General features: G+C 40.3%; 1 long non-coding RNA gene across 4 annotated transcripts in view; it reads left to right on the top strand.

The window, feature by feature from the left end:
* Positions 1-8,289, top strand: part of LOC125180526 (uncharacterized) — a 28,552-nt gene extending 20,263 nt beyond the window's left edge. For all 4 annotated transcript variants that reach the window (XR_010832866.1, XR_010832868.1, XR_010832865.1 and 1 more), the window contains one exon: positions 2,913-8,289. This is a non-coding gene — a long non-coding RNA (uncharacterized lncRNA). The remainder of the gene's footprint in view (positions 1-2,912) is intronic.
* The last annotated feature ends 12,469 nt before the right edge of the window (positions 8,290-20,758 follow it).

The following is a 20,758-nucleotide window of genomic DNA, read 5'->3' on the forward strand; positions in this document are numbered from 1 at the left end:
GTCATTAGCAATCATTAATTTTTAAAGCTACTTATGATGCCCTCTGAAGCAGATATCATTTGAAATAAACAGGTCCATTTATGTGGTAGTACGATGAAGCCTGGGAAGCTGTAAGTGTATGGAAAAGCAGAATTTTAGCTCTACAAAGATCTTTGATGAAAATTGAGGCAGGGCCTGGCAGCTACGCTGACATGTGGCATAGCAAAAGGTATGAGGATTGTAATTATAGGCATCAAGATGATTTTTTGCATCCTGTTTCTGCACTCCAAGCAGCCACGAAGTGATAGTTACCTTTTATATAGCTTTTATCACAGAGCAACCACATCATGGTCAGAGGGAGCCTACAGCACTCTGCAAGAGGTCCTGCAGACACATTCATTGCCTAAAATCTTTTCTTTCTGTGTGAGTGTAGAGTATGTTGCGGTTTTCCTTTTTCCTCCCTAACAAATATACACATCCCTCCCCATTTAAGAGTTAAATGTGCCTGCACTACCCCAGTAATCACTTTCCTTTTGATGTTTCCATATAATGATTAACCCATATTAATATGTAGTGCTCCCAACCTGAGAAAAGATGTGAGAGCTGAGGATAGCTGTGTTAATAGTCAAGCCATATGTCCTCCCAGAAGTATGATGTTGATTGCGACCTCAGAAGAAATCAAGCCTGCTTATGGCAAATATATGGAATTGATTAAATGAATAAATAACCCTATTATTTAGTTTTGCATAAAAATATGTGGGACCCAGGTCAAAGATAATCCCTAATTTTTCTATGCATAATAGATTCCAAAGTGTAAACATTACCAGTAGCATGAACCAGACTAGATGCTTTAAGTCAACAGTCAAAGGTGCGAGTGTAAACTCAGAAATATTGATAATGTTTGTGAATAACTTTAGACTAAATTATGCTGGAGTTCCCAAGCTGATATGAGTGCCTCTGTTGTTTTAATACTCCAGTGTCTGTTATATGTATGAGTTCAAAGACTGACCACATTTTATTTTAATTTTTTGCGTTTGAGGTTTCTGTGTAATATTTGGTGTATATTTGCTTAATTTTAGAGCCTTGGCTTCTGTGTCAGAATAGTATAATTTACTGAGGAACTGAAGTAGTACTTTCCTTCAGCCCCTGTTTTCTGACCACAGCTAATAGGTGTAAGAACAGCAGAGCACCTACAAATTATTCTGCTTTGAAGAAGCCACAGATTTTGTTGCTAAGCAATGCATGCTGCAAATGGCCTTCATGCCAGGACCCCATTGTGCTCTGGTGATTTTGAGACACAAATCCAAACTTCTCAGCTGCTTCCTATGTGTAGAATGACAGCAAACTCAACCCTCACACTGAGATGTTGTGTTTGGTGAAGTTCATACAAGTTCTGAACCAAGCAGCTCTTCATAGTTAGCTCTTCTATCTGCTGAATGCACAGGGGTGAAAAGAGAGCAGTGCGTCTGGTGGTGCACAGAGAGCAGGTCTTATCTAATAGCATACAGGCCTGCAATTCATGTGTGTGCAGAATGCATCCCCATTGACCTCTAATAAGGGATGGATCCAAAGTACACCAAAATGGAAACTCTCCATCGACTTCAGCTGAAGTCTAGATCAGCCCCATAATATGCAGGACTGTATCTCTGATCATGACGGCAGACAACGGCAATTGTAAGAAGTCGAGGGCATCACTCATGTATTTATAACAGGAGCCTGACTAATAAGCACAACATGATGTAAAATGATGCCTAACTGGGGTGGAAGGGAATAACAGCAGCTCCACCCTGCATTAAATTTGGATTTAAGAAATTTCAGAGAGTTGCTGTGATTTAAATGTTCTTCCTGACAAACAATAGTGAGCATTGCAATTGATGTTCTAGAGTTTGGGTCGGCTGAAAAATAGCCATTTTTTTTATTTCGCATTTTCTTCGAATTCAGTGTTTAAATATGATTTCATTTCTGTTTCCCTCCAGCATGACTTCAGGCAATATTTTTTTAAACTATAGTTTAATATAATTATTTTAAGTAAAGGTTTGAGTTGTTTTACTTTATGTAATTCTGTAATTAGCACCATTGTCCTGTGTGCTGTAGCTATCCATAGTTTAGCTTTCTACAGTCTGCTGGCAAATTATGCTATGGTGTTTGCTCTGAAAAATTACATGATTGGGATTATATACTTACAGTTCCCCAAAATGTGCACTGTGTGCTTCACAAACCAAAATACAAAACAAAACAAACAAACAAACAAATAAAACCTGGGGTAATAGCTGAGAAATTCTTTTTGCTATCAGCAAAAATAAGCACTTCTTTGATAAAATAATTCAGCAACTCCTCCACCAAAGATAGGATGTATACTTACATGGGCTCATAAATACAATTTGTGAGTGTGAAATACAACCCAGTGTGTTTGCAAGATGGACCAGATCCAAAACCCACTGAAGGTAATGAGAGAATACAATACACCATATTTTATGCATAAAAGTGAGCCCTGAAGTGGTCAGGCAGTGGGACTAGATGAAGGCCTCTTCCAACCAAACTATTCTATTCTGCAAACTGTGCACATAAAAAGTGTGTAGGCATTTAGGTGTGCAGGTGTACGCAAGAGCACATGCCCTACCTGTGCATCTGCACAGGCATGCGTGCATACACAGAATATATGCTGCATTTTGGCATGCAAGCATTTTGTACACAGGGTTGTCATGAAGTCATTGCAGGATACCTATTCTTTGAATAAATTTTCCCCCTTTCATGATGTATTTAAAGCCCATTTACCATGATTCCTGGTGCAGAGAAGGAAGTGTGGAAGTTATCAGTTCAGTTTTAGGTAGTCTGTGTCCTGGTGAGAAGAGGTGATGCTAGGTGGGACGGTTAAGTCACAGAGGGAAGGGGCACAGCAAGAGGCCACTGTCTTGTTTGTTTTCCTTTTTTAGATGCTAACAACTCTAAGCAATCACATCACCTTGCAGCCACTGCACAGCCATGAAAAGCATGTGAAAATAAAACTGAGCCTCCTCGAAGAACACCTGGCCATGGAACAAATTGTTGGCTGTCCCTCTCAGAGAGGAGACTGCTAGAAGCCCTGCAAGTGACCTCTTCAGCAAAGCAAGCAAAGATTTGCATTGCCTTCTTGTCTCCCAGCTATCTCTTACACTGTATATATATATTGTTGCTCCTATTGCCTGTGCCATTGTACCACCCTTCCAACCTCATGTTTTAACCCTGCAAAGGTTTTCACAGGGAAGTCAGCATGCAGCGATGGGGTGAGTTTACAGCTACTTTGTGCTATTTCCCCATGAACACACTTTCAGGACATATTAAAGGACCTTCTATAGGCAGCAGTTCAAAACTGGGTACGATGCCTTGCACACTGGTGTGCACCCAAGGGTGTGCAGCTGGGCAGGTGGAGCAGGACTCCTCAAATCACGAGTCTGGAAACTTCTGTTATTTCCAGTTATTTTAGTGGGTGCCAATCCTTAGATGAGAGGTAAATTACTGCCTGACACAACGGTCTGCAGTGTGAGGAGACAGTTTCTCCAGATGAATTTGCTGAGGAAGTAAAAAGCCTTTGTTATAAATAGGCTTTTATAGGCAGGATGAAGTAGCATCCAGTATAAGATACTAAACCAGCGTTGATCGCATTTTTTGGTGTGTCATCCTGTATATAAATCCCCAACACTCCAAAACCCAATACATTAACTGTTAAGAATAGATCTAATCAATAACCTATTGCATTATTCATGGTTTCTGCGATGCAGACCTAATCCTTTTAGGTAATGGCATTAAGACATTTGAACAACACATCACCCTGCCTGATGCCTAGTCTGCACAGAGGATAAAAACCAACTGCCGTAACCTTCATACCCTTTGCTCAAGTGTCTCTGCTTAGCTCTGGACCTTCTGGAGATGGTAAATATGAGAAATCCTTCCCCAGATCCCTCCTGACTGCCTTCAGCCCCTTGCCACAGAGAAGGGCGAACATCCAGGCTGCCTGTCCGTGATGGCAAAGGAATGATATATTTGTTTCAAGGTAAAAGAGGTCTTAATGTAGCATCTGGGGCTGTGTCCATGCAGGTGGCAAGGTCTGGGGTGCCCTTGGTCCTGCAGAGGGGGAGCCGTGGTGTGTCTGAGCGAGCTGCAGCTGGGGCGGGGGGTAGGAGGTGGAGGCACCAGCCGCCAGCGCCTCAGAGCTGCACCGCTTTCAGTATGCAATTATACTGTCCCTAAAGGTAAATAGAAGGCTTGTGTGTGAGAAATATTTCTGTAAAAGAGTTTGCAGCTGAAAAGATAACACTATTCCCTGCCTCCTACTTGGCTGTACAATTTTAATTATGTCAGGGAATCTCTCCTATTTTATATTCCATATATATTTATGGAATAAGCTGTTGGCAAATAAGACATTATTTCAAATAATTTAATGTATTTATTAAAAGAGATTACAAATCTATCCAGGCTATAGTCATTGCACTTAGGGCAACTATTATGGCTATATTATTGTTCCATTTATTTCAAAATATCTTTGGCAAGGACTGCTCCTCCATGAAGAGCATGAGAAAGAGACTGTTTGATGGTGTCGCCTCTGTGTGGCTGAGGCTTCAGCTGTCCCTTTTCCCTCCTAGTCGCATCCAGATGACCTTGCTCTAGAGATCCAGAGCAGGGCCAGGAAGGAAGGGGGAGAGCCTGATACACCTTGGCTTGGTTTTTCAATTTGTGCTGCTCAGTTTTAGCCCAGAGTGGAACAGCGATAGACAGCCCCCAGGGGGCAGAACCGGTGAGAGGCTGCAGAGATGCTGAGGGACACAGGGGTCCACATACACCCCTCTTGGTCTGGCCAAGGAAAATAAAGATGCCAAAACTGGTCCTTGCAGATACAACCTCTCTGTCACCATGTCCTTATAAGTGCTGGAATAAGAGGTGGGAGCAAAATCCACCATGCTGCAGAGTATGACACAGACAAACCTAGGTGATGATAGGGACAGTGGGGGCACTGGGGTCTGCTTGTGTTCACGCACACACACACAGTGCGGAAAAGTCACCCTGAGTGCCAAGCAGAGCCTTGCTGGAGACCACCCAGAAGAAGCAGCATCAGAAATGGGCCACAAAGTCTCTTGAACTACCACATCCAAGCCGAGAACATGAGATGACCCCGTGTTTCCAACTAACCTTAAAAGAAGGGCTGGTCTACATTCATCAACATCATCACTGTTGTTATTGCTGTTGTTATTATTTTTGCAGCATTTCTACTCTGGTGGTGGAGACAAAATCACCCTTCCTAATGTGCAGCCCCCACAAAGCAACTTGCATGAGCTGTTACAGAGCTGCTCGTATAACCAAGGGGACCTGGCCGGGGATATAATTGCATTTACCTATGGAGGAGGAAAGGAGAGGAACATATCTGTTGTTAAATTAGTACAAAATGTTCAGACCCTCAACGATAAGTGATCTCTATGCCTTCAAAAACCAAAGGATGAGTATGAACAGGGTCTGACATGTGTCCAGAGCCACTCTGGAGTCATCCTGTGCTGAGATAATAATTACTGCTGTCAGCCAAGGTATCATTTGTTTCTGTTTAATCAAGATCTAAAGCTTTATAGTATTTTTTGTAGGTTTAACATGATACGTTCAAATAAATAACTCTAAGTGCTGTATTTATTTGTGTGCAATAGATTCTGGGTAATAAGCTCATCAATTGATACACATCCTAAGAAAAGCACAGGTTAAGTAAACCCCACATTTATGAGATTAACACATCCCATCACTGTAAGTACCTGTGTGCCTTACTCCAGAGTCACTGTGCTCTGCAGCCGACACAGCCCCTGGAGACACTTGCTCTCTGGCAGGATACAGCCCCAACCCTTTGAGCTCTCTCACACACACAGGTGTTGCTGGTCCAGTCAAGGTCATAAAATTAAGCGTCTTTATACCTGTTGGTAGGATTAGAGCAGTAATAATATTTTGGGTGCCTCCTATCTTCCTGAATTGCTGCCAGTGCTGCTTGTTTGACACAACGTAACCCATAGCATATTTTATAGGTTTCCAACCTTCGAGCACAATGGATTAGAAAGGAAGTTAATTATGCATAAGATAGAAAGATTTATGTAAATATAAAACCAATATAATGTATTATTTACATACGGCCTGTACTTACCCTAAGTAACTTCTACAGAAATCTTGGCTATCATAAACAGCTCACGCCTCGGTTCTGAACCTTATTCCAGAATAGAGGGGAGGATTCTGGCTACTTTAAATTGGTGCTAATATTTTCTAGACTAGATCATATTTATATAAGCACATAACATAACTCAGCACAGATGGACAACAAGCAGGATAAATCTCTATCATTTATTACATTTGCTGAGCGATCAAAGGTGTCTAACGATATTTTTCCTCATTGGTTGTTTGCATTAGATATGCAAATCTCCTTTCTTGCAGAGCCATTTCCGAATACATTTGCAAGGCTATTGATGTCCATTACTTCACTTAAATATAGATCAGAAATACTGACAAATATTTTCATTCAAAGAGTTTGATCATTTTCAGATTACTCTCCATGCTAGTAATTAACCTCAGTCAACACCCTTCCATAGCACTTTCAAACACAGTTCCTAGCAAACATAAAGTTTCATAAATATGTACTAAATAACCTTAAAGCCCTTTATGAATAATTATGAGTTTTTAAGTTTTTGTGAATCTGCATATTAATTCCACGGCATAAATAATACATGAAGCAAAAATCCAGCTTGTTTGGTGTCTGGGGACAGAGGAAGAAAAGGAGGGGATAATTATCAGTTTAATGTGGGAAAATACTTAACCTAAAAGATTATCTTCAAAACTGATGACTCCATAGGTTTGTATATATGTGTGTATAAATACATGTATATAAAAACATATATATATACATAAAGATGCGTATATCTGCAGACACAGTTGAGGCACGCATCATTCACTCTGAGAATGCTTTCATTTGAAGCATGTTACGCTTCTGTCTCTGCTGTGCCATGCTGAGCTCTTTAAGTGAAAAGCCATGTGATGAGCTTAGCCTCCATATAGTCCCTCTTTCTATAAATGTATGTTCCCCCAAAGGTAGAAAATTAATGAGAGGCTGCTGACTAAAATTACTACATTTTGCCTTCTGTGGGACATTATGGATTTAAAAGATAAGCGAGAGTGCAGCAAGTCCAAAAACAATTTCATTTCATTAATCCCTTAAGTGCCTCAGGATGAGCAGCCCATGTCCAGAGAAGGTGATGCCGCACCAGCTCCTGCACGCCTAGTGCACGTCAGCGCAGCGCCGTGCCTGCGCTGCTTCTCATCCCTGCACGGAAGGCATCCAGCAAAGAGATGGGCTGGGAAAGATGTATGGCTGAATGGGCTTAGACTGACACTTCCTGGATGCTTGCTGACAATAAAAGGAAACGTAAGCGGTTTGCGGAGCCAGCTCTTAGGGCTTTTTTTTTAAAAAAAAAAAAAGTTTACAGGGAAAAAAAATTTAAAAAAAAAAATTAAAATAAAAGGTATTTTCTGGTCAAATGTTTTTGCACATAACAAAGTTGAAACTATTGTGTTACAAAAGCAGAACCCAAGAACATATTTAATGCTTGCCTTTGTCACCGGAGCGTAACTACTTTTAGTTAGTAGACTCTTTGGGGAGGAAATCATCACACTTGAATTTTTATTTTTAAATAAAGAAATCCATTTATTGTTTTTACATATTAATCCACCTACATAACGAAAGCAGATTTCACTTTTCATTTCAAGTCCTTTAGATCTATTTCACTTTATGGTCCTGCTCAGCGGTTGGCTAGAAAAATGAAAGGCAGTATAAACATTTTGATAAAAATGAGCAACTAAATAGCGAGCCTGTTCTCTCAGTTTTAACACAGAAAGAAGAAAGAAAAGCTAAATTTGTACAAGAATTTTGAGAGATACAAGCACTCCCTTGTTGCTGTCGCTGTTTCCTAGCCCTGCAGCATCACTGGAGCAATGCCTGGGGGCACAGACATGCTGGCCAGGAGGAGCTGGGGGGTGGGCTGGTAGAACAAGCAGGGGCACAGCTCTGGGGGGCTGGTATGAACCTACCCCAGCTGAAGGGCTCTCCCAGTACATGGGGGGGGTCCTCCTATAAATCCTCACACCGCTTTTCCCAAAAATGTCTCTCCTCCTAACAGTGTAACAAGGGGCCTCTCTGTTTGCGTGCCCTGAAATGCAGAGGGGGATGTCCTCACCCCAGACCGTGGCATGGACATCAGCTGTGGTCTCCCATCTTCCCGCACCCATCCTGTGCACGGCTCCCACCCTGAAGTCCCTCTGAAAGCTTCTGGCAGTGGGTGAGGGGCTCATGGAGGCGCTGGCAGCACCACGTCTCTTCACTGGCAGCCTGTTAATTGATCTTGGTGGGTTTGAGGATTCAGCTGGAAACAGCTTCTGGAAGAATGTATGGAGCACCCTAGATTTTATATTTTTTTTTGTTAGAAAGGGGACACATAGTTGAATGAACGATTTTGAATGCCTGTATCATGGCTATTTGGAATCTGTCTGCTTTGTAAACTGAGAGGTTGTTAGGAATTTGCAAAACAACTTTTTTTTTACATAGATAAAAATACTTTAAAATTAATTGTGGTTCCGTGTCTCATGAAAAGATAAAGACTTCTTATCCCTGAGATGTGCTGTGTGGATACAAACCTGTTGATGAGTGGTTTAAGCTAATTCTTGTGCGTGCTGGACTCATAATTTCATAGACTTTAGGAGGAACTCAGCTGCAGCCAATGTTATTGGTTAAACTGTTTTCATCTCAAGCCCACTCTGAATCCTCAACAAAAATAGTAGGCCAGATGCCCAGACTGCAGCTAGAGACCCTCATTAGGCATCATTTGCATCCTATTAACCACTGAGCTGTGGGTCATTCGCTGCCTGTCAACCATTCAAGTCATTCCTTTTGTGTTAATTAGTAGAGAAATAAGGAGTTAATGAAGATCTTATGATCTGTGATGATTCATCTTTGTTGTTTCAAACGAATCCCTGCTCTCCGAGCACTCCAATGAGCTCCTACACACCGAATAATAGGGGAATAGTTGGAGGGAGCTTACGGCGGCCTTTGGAGTGCTGTTCTCCGGGGACCTTTTGCATGGTGGGCTTTGTTAGCTAAAGATTAGAAGGAGTTAATTGCTTCAAGATTGCTGGCAGATTAGGTTACATGGTGTGTTGTATCTATGTAAGCATATGTCAGGTCTAGTTAAAAGATAGAAGATGCTTATTTTAATAAAATTATGAAAGGAAGAATTAATTTGTCATCATAGTGGAAATCTTATTTCTACTCTTAATTTGAGCACTTACAGATAAATGCAGTGCTGGTTTTGCTCTCCCTTTCCTGCTCAGAAGGGGAGAGCACTGCTCCTTGCAGTGATTTCAGGCTTTTCTGCCCAGTTTGAGGGTGGCTGGGCTGCACAGGCACTGCAGCTCCTTCCTTCCATGGCCCCAGTCCTCGTGCTTCAAGAGGATGAGAGCTGACCTGCTCTTCTACCCCCTGCTGCAGGGTGGAAAAAGGACAATCCTAGCAACCCTTACCCCTAAACTGCAGGGCTGTAGCCCCAACATCTCAGCTCCTGCAGCCTGATGTGCATGTGTAGGACTTCGCTCCTTGTTTCATGCCTGCTGATCCCTGACGGAGCTGCGTTCAGACTCTCTCATTTCAGAAATATGCATGGACCTTCACAGCCTGGATGTATTAAAAGACAGCAGAAAATGAATATTCTTGTCTGTAAACCAACACAGGACAATAAGGAACAGGTTCTTGCTGTAGAGGATAGTTGCTGCTCTTCTCACCATAGTGGGAGTAAATTATAGAAAGAAGCTGAGCTGCTCCATCCATTGGCATCCTCACGCAGAGGCCCTGCAGAATCGCTCCTCCTCTTCCTCCTTGATGCATTTATGAACGACACCTGAGTTCTTTTAAGAAACCAATGCCTTCCTTTATTTAAAACAAATAAATAAATAAGACCAAAACAGAAATTAATTATTTAGGTTTGCCAAATAGTGTGGAAGTTTTTATTTTGACCTTTTTTCCCCCTGTACACCTATCAGATGGAAAATAAAATTAATTATATGTTCAGCTGTATATTAAAGTGTCTGTGAACACTGAGTTCTGTTTTAGCAATGAACAACATCCTAAATGATGTAAGGATTTGTGCAAAGCATTTCGGGTAAAACCTGAAAAATGCTCTGCTCACTCGTCTCTGTTTTAGCTCGGACAAATATTTAAAAATTCCAGTTTTCTTGTTTGTGGAGGAACACTGTGCAAATTGCAAAGATATGCTTGGAAAAAAATGTATTATTGTGAAAATAATAATTAAATTTAATAATTTATGTCTTGCTGACAATAAACAAAATCTGAGTGCATCCCCTATGGCCAGCACAGAGGCTTAGCACTGCCCAGCCGGTCAGGGGGAGGTTGGGGTTGCAGCTGGGCAGGTCCATGCGGATGTTGGGATGCTGTGCAGAATATCTGGCTCCTTCATGCACATAACCGAGCTCTGGTGATGCTGGTGCTGGCATCCTGATGTCACCTGCAAGGAGGAGGTGTACAGCAGAGGCTTTGCCAGGCAGCAGCACCATGAGCCCAGTAACCAAAGGATCAGCGTTTACTAAATAACTATTTGGGTGATTCATTACATTAAAATCCCTCTCAACTTTAATTGCTCTAAATGAAGAGACATTTCACACTGCTTGGATGTTGAAGGAAAAAAACCCTACCCTGTCACTACGCAGGCACACAAGAGGAAGAAGGGAAGCCAGCACAAGTGATAATGGAAGAAGGCTGTGACTTGTGTGACTTCAGAGAGGAACTGGGGATGTAATTGGAGGCAAATCAGGCACCAGAGGAACCCCAGGGAGCAGGCAGGGGGGGAGCCTGCACCACCCAGGTCCTCTTCAAAAAGGACCACAGCTGAAGTAGGTAGGGCCACTCTTTAAGCATTCCCTTAAGCCTATCCCAGGTTTCAATGCTTGCACTAGCAGAGTGGCAGCTATAGGGTTTATTTTTCAACATCAATCAGAGAGAGCCAGCTTTTGCACGGGGGCAGGAGGGGGGGACGAGATAGAGAGAGAGAAGAGGGGAAAAAAATAAGCAGAAGTAATTTATTCGGGATCTTTGAGAGGATAATAGCCAATTATTTGTTTATAACACTGGTTAAATTTTCATTAGGCAGATTAATGGAATATCATGTACTGTCAACATTGGACTGAGGGGTGGTCTGTAAGAGATAAACGGGCAAACAGTCGATGTGTCTCCCTGAGTAAATTAGTTTTTGCTTTCCTGTTTTTCATATGAAAATGGAAAGGTGGACAAGGTGGTGCATTTTAAAACAGGTCTCAAGATGGGCCAAATCAGTTAAATATGAAAGTAATTCCGGTAATAAATACATTATAATAACTTAGCATCGTGCCTATCATTTTGATTTCATGAAAGTCTGGGATAATGTAGATTTTTAACCTGCTCTCTTAATACACATTTCCTCTTCCTGAACTTCAGCGTTTCTTGCTGTGAGGTGAAAGCATATTACTTTTTTTGCCTGATTTTTCTGTGTAATCTGTTCAGTATTACAGCTGGTAAGTGCTAGAGGCTCACAGCTCTTTCTTGTGAATTCTGGTATTATCATCCTGGATAGCATGAGCAGTCCCCTCTAAGTACTGTATTATCAGCATCAGAACCCCTGAGTGGTTATGGTTGCATATCGTGCTCTTTTGAAGTCAGAATATTTCTACAACACTTAACGTATTAGCCTGGGACTTTCAGACAAGCCACAGGGAGACAAGACACCCAAATCTGAGCTGGAGCCAGGCCCAGAAGTCCACCTGACTTCTTTGAAAATTGGAAGTTATTTTGCCCAAGAGCAAAGCCATGCAGAAAGTCTCAGCCTCGCCACTGCCAATGTGATGGTGGCACTACACCGGAGAGGTCATCCCCAGCAAGTAGTTGACTCTGTAAGGCATTGCAGGTTTAAGAGAGCCCCAAGGCATTTCATCTAGGCTCAACCACTAACAATTACAGAACACTGAAATGGCCTCTTGCTATTGCAAATGGAAAAATCTTTATGTCTGATGATACATGATTATGGCAGTGCCACGTATGTTTCCGCTTGCAGACAACATTTGGTGATATTTGCTCTTTTAGATCACAAGTCAGCTTGACTTTGAAACTACAAAATGTTTCCAGGAATAATATTCATTCTTATGCTTCTTAAAATGTCAATTTTAATATCTATCTATACAAAAAATGATCTAATACTTTGTTTACAAAGCCCTCTAGTACACACAGAATACCAATAAGCATTCTGAGACATGATAAGGGAATGACTTACACTTCTACATGTTACCCATCCTCATCAGAGCATGTGTGAAAGAAATATAGCTGAGAATTTAGCAATGGTGTGTGGAACTGGTCTGCTGCTTGGCTTTGTTATTGCAGCCTTCTTCAAAACCCCCTCTAATGCATTCATAGCCCTACCTTTGGAAGTCAATTTTCCCTGTTTTCTGCTGCCACACAAGATGGTGCTTTGCCAAGTGCTAGCAGAAGGTGCATTTCTACTACCAGGATTGAGACGCTCAAACTGCACTGAGACTGGACAGGGAGAAGACCAATGTCAGCATGGCTCTGGACCTACCAGTGTCTTTGTACTGATCTTGAGAGATAAGAAAGTTCACCCCAGATTTTAAAATTCATTTCTCTCTCAAGTACTATAGATTTATTTTTTTTTCCAAGTAGAAGGTATTCGTTGACATGCATAAGGTGTTTCTGGTCTATAAACAGCTTGTACATGCCTGATGGTTTTAATTTTTTTTTTCTTTATTCTGATCCTGAAAGTTTACCAGTCCTGTTTTCAAAGCAACAGGGGATTTAGCTGCTGGGATCCTTAGATGAGGCTTTCCTTCTCTATATAGACCCAGTCACCCTCGTCCTGCAGGGAACTCTGATGTATAGAAATGGTTTTTACTTTGAATGGGGAAAAAGTCAAAACTGTGACATAAGAATTCCATTTAAATATATATATATATAGATGTTTTTAAAACATTCCACTTTGATCATGTCAGAATGTTATAAGAAAATCAGACATTTTTAAATGTATATTTAAAGATGAAAAGGCTTGAAGAAATTGAATTGAAACAAAGCAAAACCAGAGTGCTTAATGAAGCATTCCCCTAGAATTTGAGACTTTTTTTATTAAAATCAAGAAGAGAAAATCTCATTTTTAATGGAAATAATTTTATGATTGGGAAGTCCCTCTGAAAAAAAAAAAAAGTCAGCAAATGTTATTGAGTCACTGGCTGCACCGTGCTGAAAAGCACTTACACACCAGAAAGGATTTTATTCTTACGTAACCAGACTCACTACTGAAATCCATTTCAAGTGATCCTTATTTCCCTTTAATTATACTTGTATAAAAGTGGTGTGAGATCAGAATAGATCCCTGACAGCAATGGCCTATGAACTAAGCTAAATGATGTCCTGAGGTACAATTTTTAGCTTTCATCCTATTTTTGCTCAAAAATTGTTGCTGTGGTATGGGATCTGTGCTGGCATCTTTAAGGAGTTAAAATGTTTGCTAGCAAAGTTATGGACATCTATAATGAATAGGATTATCTGTACTACTCATCAGTGCAGAAAGAATAGCACTAATAACGCAAGTAAATTCTCATCTTGCAGATGTTTTTCTGTTTCATCTTGGAAGTGAATCTGTTCACTCATAAATCTTGCTTTACCTTAAAATAAAAAAAAAATAAAAAAGGAAGAAAGAAAGAAAAAAAATAGTATTCTAGCAAGTCCTCTCTACAGAATGACATTCATCATTTTCAATGTAAATTAAATGTTGCAAGAACTGATAGGCTCTATTCTCCTTGTATGTATTTATAAGATATGTGAATTCTGGAGAAAAAAAAATACTGTATACTTTATTTCAAATACTGTGAAGTATGAAGTTAATCCCTAAAACTGTTCCTAAGGGGTATGGTAGCAACTAGAAAAGGTGTTACTCCAAAATTGCCACCAGAAGCTTTGTTATAATTCCACTGAAGAAAAATATTCACCACAAAAGGATTTCTTTCCTTGTATGCATCCACAGACTCCCCATTTGTGTGAATGGAAGATACATGTGCGTATGTCAAGGTATCCTTTTTCCTAACAAATAGTCCACGTGATGAGCTTGGAAGTATTTTGTGAAATATTTCTACTTCCTTTGCTTGCTGTGAGCCAGACTTTTCTCACAGGCAGAGGGATATAATTAGCAAAAGCATCAAAGACGACATATTTTTAGCAAGTATACTTCATTTCCACATCATTTTTCCAAAACCTTCCATTTTTCAAAAAGTAATCCCACCCACTTGTCCATAAGAGTGAGGCAAAATGTGAGATTCAATTTGTGCACACAGATATGTGCCATTTTAGAGGATGACAAGTTTCCACCTCCCTAAATGAACAGGTCTGCTTTCACTGAAAAACTAATGAAGTCTGACCCTCTATTAACTATAAGAGGAGATTCAGTATAGGAGTTTTTTAATCACGTTAATGCAATTTATCTACTGCATAGGGAGACTAATCTCCACATTTCAATACATTGGCTAAAATGAGGTGGTCTTCTATACCATTTTGGGATTAGAGAATCTACTACAGACTTGCCTCTTTCCTGGGATGTAATTTTCCTTTCACAGGCAATCACCATTAATGGTCCTTACCTGCAGAACTAAACCGTGGTGCCCCTTACCTGCAGTACTCACAATAACCAGCAACAAACTATATAGAGACTGGGACATTTAGAGAAGACTAAATCAGAGAGGCTGCCAAATCCCATTAACTGATGCTTGTGCTTGGTCCCTCATCATTCTTAAATCCCTTTTGAAATCCCAACATTGATTCAAGCTAAAGAATCAAACATGTTGTATAAAGCAGGTAGTTAGGACACAGCTCTGTTAACAGAAAGAATAAAGTCAGTCTGGTGACTCCCCAAAACACTTTCTGAAACGGCCTCGAGAGATCTCTTGGTGTGCTATCACACGTTACTTTCATTTAGAACTGATAGCATCCTGAGACTCACAGATATGATCTCTGCTTCCAGTTATATTCAAGTCTCTGATGACAAAATTTGGCCAACTCAGTTTTAAATACAACACCTAGAATGTTAACAAAATATGTTTCACGTGGCTGGTAAAGTGGCTGCTTTTTATTTCAAAGCCGTTGACTTCAAAGGCTCCTTGGATTGCGTGTGTGTGTGTTTTCTTTTAAAAATCTTCATACTGTTTCTGTCTTTTTTTCTCACTATCAAATAGATCATTACATTTTCAACACTTAAGGGCAAAAATTCTTCTCTCAGATCTGCATGGCAGATCTTGACAGTAATATTCAGCTCTTCCCCACATACAGGGAACTCCTGTTGACATCAAGGAGAAAACTGGAGAAATGTACAGGTAGGTCTAAGGAGAACACCGGCACCCAGACCCTCCAAGGTCTGGTGGGAAATCTGACCCCCATTTTCCAAATACCTTGGGATTTGGGTGCCAAGTTTCCCCTATGCTTTTGGTGGCTGATCTTGAGGAACCACTGAACATCCATTTTCTGAAAACAACTGCACTCAAAATTTCAGGCACAGTGTCCAGGGCCATGGTGATGCTCCCACTCAAATGTTGTTGCCTTGCTGCCAGGGTTGTTTCTGGTAAGGGTGGCTGCAAGATGAAGATTTGATTACCCTTGTCACTCAGAGAGTTGGCTGTGAATCTAGGAACAACCACCTATTTGTGCTGGTCTTTCTTAGCAGTAAACACAGTGTCGCATGTTTTCCATAAACTTTGGTATCAGGAAGTTTGTGTTTGGAGTTGTGTTTATTCCTATCCCACAAACTCATTAATAATATGAACCCTATAAAAAGTGTCATCTGATGACCAAGGAAAGGGATGTTTATTTTTTTACTGGTTTTGTTTGAGCTTTTGTGGGAGGGCTTCACTTCATCTCCATTAATGTTAACAAAGTATTGGTGAGACAGAAGAAACGTAGACAGCTGCTTATTACAGTCCAAAACACTAGAAGATTGGTGGCCGATCTCCATTAAAGTGTAAGGCTTTGTTTCATTTCTCTTGCAATTTTTACCATGAGTGTATTCTCAGTACTTTTCTAAGCATCTTCCCTCATATCATCAAACAATGAAAATAACACAGACACCAAAATATCCCAGTACAAAAAGAAATAGCTCAGCCATGTTAAAATGTCTTCCCCAAAACCCAGCTACCACAGGGAAGGAATAGCCATTTAAATGGGCATATTTTTTAAAAATGCCATTAGGATAGATGTGTTGCTTCACCTCTTATTTCAATCTTCCATTGTGTATGTTTAATGAATAGCACAAGAAGGGTGAATAAGTTAAATAAGGCAAATAAGGCCATGGTTAACCTAACTAGTTATATGATTAATTCTTTGCTCTAGCTATTTTACTCATGTGGGAGTGTTTGTATGTGTTATGAAATGCATATTCAAAATTCAGTTATTTAAAGTTGTAAGGTTTTTATTTATACAAATGTACTTCTGCTGTCAAATAATGCAGCCTAAAGGGAATCTTACTGTTAGCAAAATTCAAACCAAGATCCAGGATGATGGAGAATCACTCCTTAAATACCCTTTTATAGCTTTGGTGCAAATGTTTCGCAGACATTAACTGGGAAAGATCCTGGCAGGATGTCACTGCTAGATTAGGGTGCTGGTTTCTAAAATGAAATGAATCTAAGCCATGCTACAGAGGTACAGGCCTTGTTAATCATGAGGAATTATAGACAAGAGTACAGGTATGGGGCAAATAGCAGTCCTTCAGGAGATTTCTCATCCCTGCTACTGCTGGCTGGTCTGGGAGTCATGCAGAGGAACATGTTTCAAGATTCAAAATTTCAAGGTGGGACAGAGCATCTCATGCTGCTGCCTCCTGGCATGAGAGAGGTTTCAACGACTAAGAGTTTTCAATACATGTGCCATGGATTCCAGTCCAGCTTTATGCAAATTGTTCTTAAATATTTGCACAAAACTCACCGGTCCACAATAAAAAGAAAATAACAGAGAGTGAATACAAAGGTTGTGAGAGTAAATGTGCTTAAAATTTCAAATGATTGCTCTGTTGGCCATCTTCAGTCACTCTCATCCAGCAGAGCAGTGCCTGAGCCTGTCTCTGCTAGTACAAAACAATGCTTAAATACCCTCTGCACAGTTTTAAATGCAGAAGCTGAATGGACACAGGCTATCATGATTTCATATGAGTCTTTTCAACTTTTTTCATACCAGTGAAGTGACAGGAATAGGATTCAGTCTGTTAAAGAACCTTTGGCCTTAAACAGCAAAAGAAAGCGTATCACATTTTATCAAGTCCTTACTTTAATATTTGTGATAATTTGCGTGTAACAGAGGGAGGAAATGTGATGTGTAATTCAGCCACTTAAGGTGAAAGTGTTTTTCTGACTTTTGCTGGATAATGGGAAGATTTCATGATAACATGTGACCTTCCAAGAGTGTCTGAAGGGCATGTTTGACCTGCAGCAAGGAAATGTTTTTCCAAACTTGTTAAATTGTGCATACAAAAGACGCACATTCCTGTGCTGCAAATCAGAGTATGTCTTTCAGCAGAGTCTAGTTTGAATTCCAAATTTTTAACAATGCCCAGCGATCTGTTTACACAGAAGCTTTCAAAACATTAGTGGCAAAAAAACTGATCTGACGTGTTTTTCTTCCAAATTAGGGGAATTACTTGGAATGGTGTCTCTGTCTTCACCCATAGCCTTTGTTTTCTGTGCGTGCTCATTACAAGTTAACACAGAAGATTGACATTTCCTTATGCTTTAGAGCTGACATGAAAATCTATCCAAACTTTGCATCCTTAATCTCCAGAATAACAGCAGAAACAAAGAATTATGTCTGATATTGCTGCTGGATAAGCATTGCCAAACTGTGCTGACACTTGCTGGCATTCATGCCCAGCTTGCAGCAGGTACAGAGTCACCACTGCTGCTTGAGGGATATTTTGAGAAGCACAAATGGCCTGTGTATTTAAGGCTGCCCTGAAGACAGATAAGATGGGACTCATTCTCTAGGATTATTATTCCCTTTTAATTTTAATTTTGGAACTAGAGTGTATTTTTTTATTGTTGCTTTTGTCCATCACAATTTTTCAGCAACATACATCCACCAGAGTTTTAGGATCAAATGGAAAACCGAATAAATCAACATTACTGATGATGGATTAAAACTATTTCCAGCAGAGGAATCTCATCTCACTGTGCATCTGTTGAGGGTGACTCTGTTATCTTTTTGGGCATCCTTAAGGTGCAGTAATTAGTACCAGCTGTAACTGGTACCAACTGTAAAAGCTCTAGCTCTGGAAGCTGCAGAACACAGCTCCTTGGGGGTGAGCGTGCTCTCAGCAATGGGCATAGGGGATGCAAGAGCGGGATACATGCTGGGATGACCACATGCCCCATGTGACAGCAAACTGGGATGGCTGGGAGGGGGGATGTGGCTATGCTATCTCACCACATCAAAGGATACGTCACCACGAAACACACATAATGTTGTTTTCTGCGTTAATGTTTCATGCATTTAATTTATATTTTAGGATTGTTATGAAGCAGGCTCATAACTACTCAGAGTTCTTAAGTTATTCTTGAATTGTTGCAAAAATAAAATATTGCAGGACTATTTCAGCTTGGTCAGATACTATCTTCCTTTGTACAGCTGGTACTGCATTTTCATTCTGCAGCAAAGTGTCCAAGGTCAGAAAGCGCCTTCCTCTTTGTCTGGTCTCTATTAACTCTAGCTGGAAGAAGTTGTCCTCTAACAGATTTTTTTCCCCAGCATGCCTTCTTGGGACTGATCCTTTAAATTTCACAGAGCCAAGCTGATACAGCTTTTGAATGAACTTGCTGCTATTTGCTCTCGCTCTCTCCCTTTTCCAGCTGGTAAGTGTTAACTCACGTTGCCTTCACTTGCAGGTTTTCATTTCTTATTCCTGGGAAGTACATTTTCACATAGGGCAGGAAAAAAACCCAAAACCATAAGTCACAGCAAAACCATTTAAACACAGATGTAGCCATTTTATGGTTGTTGCTATGACAGTTTGGCAAAGGTTATGCATACTGTGAAACCTGTCTTCCGAGAGATATCCATATATCAGCAAAGGAGGAAGGCAAAATGCAGCCTCATCCCTTCTGTTTATTTGGTAGGGAAAGGAAAAACGTGGAAGGAAATGCTGCCCACCATGGTAGCATAGTAGCTCTCCAATACACCAGCCAACATCTAAGTGGAGCTCAGGGCCAGGGAATATAACAGAAGCAGAAGATTGGTCGTGGCAAAGGGAAGATGAGGTGGAGATACTTTTTTGTTTTCCCCTCCAGCTATTCAAACAGAATTTAGCCCAGACAAGCAGGGAAGAAGGACAAGCCTAACAGAGAACGTCTCCTGTCTGAGAGTAATATCTTCTAATCTGTGTAATGCTACACACGGTTCAGCCCTTAATGTAGACAAGGACGTGGCATGTTTAAAAATACTTTTTGTATCTCATGGCACTCCTTTTCATTAGGAGTAAAGCCTTATTTAGTGTTCTGTAAGGTAAAATCTGCTAGTTTCCATTTCCTAATGATGTATTTTTCAGTGTAAATAAAGCCCAAGAGGAGTCAAAGGTCCCTTTCAGAGTTCCTAGAGGAGCATCATTAATATCCCATGAAATCTTCACTGAAAATCAAAAAACTAACCAAGAACGAAAAAGTCAATAAAAGTGAAAGAGTCACAAAAGGAGAGTAGATATGCCTCAAGCTCATTGCAATAAATGCATCTACCATGATTACTTTGCTCCTCAGGGAGCAAGTCTGTTAATTTTTTGCTCTTAAAGTAGATTTACATTAAATCTCATCTTGACATAAATTTCAAATTTTAGTTAGAAGTTAAATAAGTGTAAGCCAAAGAATCCACTAAAAAGTGATTTAGAACCAAATTAAATGTTTGGTCATTTTTTTAAGCTTCCTTGTGGAATGGTCACTGGATATAAAGTTATCTATTATTTACAATATAGAAAATATTTAAATATAGAGGATAAATTTATGCTCCTTGTTTAAACTAGGTTATTCCAGGAGTGAATTTGGCCCAGCAGGATTTAAGCTGTTCTTAACACAATCAGAATATCACAAGTCTTTTTTTAGCAACATTCATCTCATAAATGAAAAATTTTGATACTCTAGGATTCATAATTACTTCATACATTTCATACATTTAGCACGAAAGATTCAAATACAGCATTTGCTTTGATAGCCTATTACGCCTGACATGAATTCCCTATCACATCTTGTTAGGAAAATATATCTTATGTGGCAGATTTTCAAATTATGTTTACAAAACATACAAACACCAAATGAGTCAGTAGCTTGAAAATAAACTATGGAATGCAAGTTTAAAGGTAATTACAATAATTTTGAACAGCATTTGACAATATTTCTGTATATTTAGTCTTGAATGAGCCCTCTCCCTGCGAGGGCAGCTTTGCTCTGCCCCAGTGTGAGAGGGAACGTGATGCAGCAGTGATGTTTTCTCTTGATATTTAAAGTGGCATGAAAAATTGCAGAGAGAGGGAGGGACAACATCACCTCTGCATCTGCCACCCCTTGGTCACCCATTTCTCACATTCTTCCTAGCCCCTGCACCCACCCGTGTCCCTGTGCCTCCCTGGCATCTCCAGGCCTGGCTGAACAGCCCCAGGGGTGGCAGGACGTCATT

Source organism: Anser cygnoides, chromosome 7 (genome assembly GCF_040182565.1).
Source record: "Anser cygnoides isolate HZ-2024a breed goose chromosome 7, Taihu_goose_T2T_genome, whole genome shotgun sequence".
NCBI lineage: Eukaryota > Metazoa > Chordata > Aves > Anseriformes > Anatidae > Anser > Anser cygnoides.